This window comes from Nyctereutes procyonoides, unplaced genomic scaffold, assembly GCF_905146905.1.
Source record: "Nyctereutes procyonoides isolate TBG_1078 unplaced genomic scaffold, NYPRO_anot_genome, whole genome shotgun sequence".
NCBI lineage: Eukaryota > Metazoa > Chordata > Mammalia > Carnivora > Canidae > Nyctereutes > Nyctereutes procyonoides.
The window spans coordinates 14802737-14805997 of record NW_026575082.1 but is presented as its reverse complement, the minus strand read 5'-3'; positions in this window follow the sequence as shown (position 1 = coordinate 14805997).

Below are 3261 nucleotides of genomic sequence, written 5' to 3'. Positions count from 1 at the left end.
GAGAGTCACGCATCCTGATTGGTAGCACTAACAGTCTGGCCTGGGTTTACCCCCAATAAGTAACCTCATCAACCTCAAATGTTTACATTTGCCGGTGACTTCTTGGGACTTCTACCGTTGGACTATAGGATGGTCAGTGCAAGAGGAGATTCTTTTTTTTTTTTTCTTTTAAGATTCCGTGTATTTATTTGATAAAAAGAGAGATCGAGAGAGCACAAGCAGGGGGAGCAGCAGGCAGAGGGAGAGGGAGAAGCAGACTCCCTGCTGAGCAGGGAGCCTGACATGGGGCTTGATCCCAGGACCCGGGGACCAGGACCGGAGCCAAAGGCAACCGCTTAACCAATCAAGCCACCCAGGTGCCCCTCAAGATGAAATTTTTAAGGCAGGGACACTGCCCAAGGGTGAATATTAATTCTCCCCGAGAAGGGACACGGGTCCTCACCAGCATCCTCCAGGCTGCCTGGCATCACCGCTGCCCAGCTGCAGAGTTTAGGAGCAAGGAGGGAGAAGGAAACCACCAAGGGTTGAGTACTGACGGTGACGAGCTACTGTGCCAGGTGCTTTCACATGAAGTATTTCTCACACGTGGAAATATACGTAAGTACAGACCCCCACATCCGAAAAGGAGACAAAGCCATGTAGGACACGTTCACCTTGCAGGCTGATGCCGTCGGCTCCTCTGGGGACTATAACACATAACGAGCTCTGCACACATCCTTTGTCGCTGATTACTGACATCCCTGTACACCGTGAGCCTGGAGAACCGAAGGCTGGCCTTCACCCTGGGCAGCGGAACCGGGTGAGGGCAGCTGACATGAGTCATCTGAGAAGTACTGAGCAATCAAGCTTTCGAAGTTCCAGGGTTGTGTTCTTTCCCGAAAGCATGATTTCACTACAGATGTAAGAATTTTTTAAAAATAGATGTCATTGGATAGGACTTCATTACCAGGGCCCTTATGTAACCCAGGTCAATCTCCTCCCAAAGGAGGAGAAATAGCAGAAGGCTATTTCTGGAGGACTCTGGCGCACTGCCATATTTACCATGTGTCCCGTACCTACAAACTGGGTACAAATTCTCCGTAAACTCAGAGCCACTTACCCCATCCAGACTCCCACATGGATCTAAGCATATGCCATGTACACCTCAGGCACATTGGGCAAAAAGATTATTTATGGGACTTGGCAGAGAAGTCTGTATTGGGGTTTTGAGTCACAGTCTCTGTGACAGCACCCACTGTGACAGTGAACAGGTAAAGTGAATAATAATACATCCAACTTGGAAGGTCAAGTTCTGCTCATATTTCTAATTATTAAGTATACCATTATCGAGAGCCTCTCTGTAGCAGTCTCCTACTGTGGAGGCTGTTCATTATTCAAAACTGTTATTTGCTGCAAACGTACAACAGCACAAGTGGAAATTGCTCTAGTATAATTTCTCTGTTTGGGGGTCGGGGGGGGCAAAAGACAGTTTTTTTTTTTCTTGAAAGGGAAGTTGCATGCTTGTTTCTTCTCCTTTCATTTCCATGTCCTCCTCACTGTTGGAGTTCACTGGTACACATGAGGCTCAATAAAAAAAAGAACTTGGTGGGGCACCTGGGTGGCTCAGCAGTTAAGCGACTGCCCTTGGCTCAGGTTGTGATCCTGGGGTCCTGGGATCAAGTCCTACAGAGGGCTCCCTGCGGGGAGCCTGCTTCTCCCTCTGCCTTTGTCTCTGCCTTTCTCTCTGTGTCTCTCATGAATAAATAAATAAAATCTTAAGAAAAAAAAAAGAACTTGATTAGGGACTATCCTTTAGCATCACCTTCATTGGTCTGTTGCCCTCCTGTCTAAACACTTTTCTTATGAGGGAAAAGAAAATGATGGGGCTCTCACATTTTATCTCGAAGAGAAAAAAAGAAACCCACACAAAAAAATTTCAGGTCGCAGAAATAGGAAATCACAGCACAGAAGAAGTCCCTACAGGCTCCCACTAACCAAATAGAGACTAGGCTCAAAAACCTTAGCACAGGAGAAACTTGACCATCTAAATGAGGGTCACATTAATTGTATTACTTGACCTTCCTTGGCCGAATTTTCCAATAAGGCCTAGATGGATAAACTAGATAAATAGCAAGCTTGAGAAGATAGGTTATTTTTATATCTTCTGTATTAACCAGCATACTTGGGATCCTAAATTATTAAATAGTAATCATAAGACGATTCGAGGGATGACTGCAAATTCTTTGTCCTTCAGCTTTTAAGTCGTTGCTTACAAATGGCATTATTACCCACGGCTGCGTCCTAAGAGTTGGCTCAGCAGCATACTCGGTTCTTTGTTTCAAGTTCCACACCATGGGGAAGTATGTTCTCCCTCTCCAGAGTGAAAGGAATGGTGATGGCAATATGTAGTAAGTGCAGAGCTAAAGAAAGGAAGCTGCAACTCCACGTGGGAGAGGAGGTTCACATATACTCTACTTCTCCCGGCAGACACACAGTAGGTCTGCACTTCTCCACCTTTCATAGTTAGACCTGGCCATGGGACTGCAGTGAGCTAATGAAACACGAGCAGGAGCCTTAACAGCCGATGTAGGATTTGGTGCATCCCTTGTCCCTGCTACAGTGATTTTTAAAGTCTATGTCAAGATGGAGCCTCTGTCTGCTTAGGTCCCTGGGTGGCTGGCTTGTAGCCAGAGACAGAAATGAAAGCTGTCCCATGACAGAGACATCAACTTTTGTAGTATTAAGCCACTGAGATTTCAGAGTTACTTATCAGTACAGTATAAACTAGCCTATCCTGACTACTACGACAATAAAAATTGTTGGGGAACCTGGGTGGCTCAGTTGGTTAAGCATCTGCCTTCAGCTCAGGTCATGATCCCAGGGTTCTGAGATCCAGCCCCGCATTGGGCTTCCTGCCCTACTCTGCAGGGAGTCTGCTTCTCCCTGTCCCTCTGCCCTTCCCCTTGCTTGTGCTCTCTCTTTCTCTCTCTGTCGAATAAATAAATAAAATATTAAAAAGAAAAAAAACACAAAATTGTTCATTTCTCTTGAGAAGAGAAACTAACCAACTGGTATACCTGCTACAACTAGAATGATGACATATGAGGGCTGATCAAGAATACAGTGCATGTTCCCTGTTGTTTTCTTCCACGAATAAGAATGGATTTCATTGACCATTTCATTTCACCTTCTTTCATTTTTCCTCAAAACAAGCAGTTCACATTTTCAAGACTAAAGGTATAAAACAGCACAGCACCCAGAAATGGACAGACACAAAGGCAA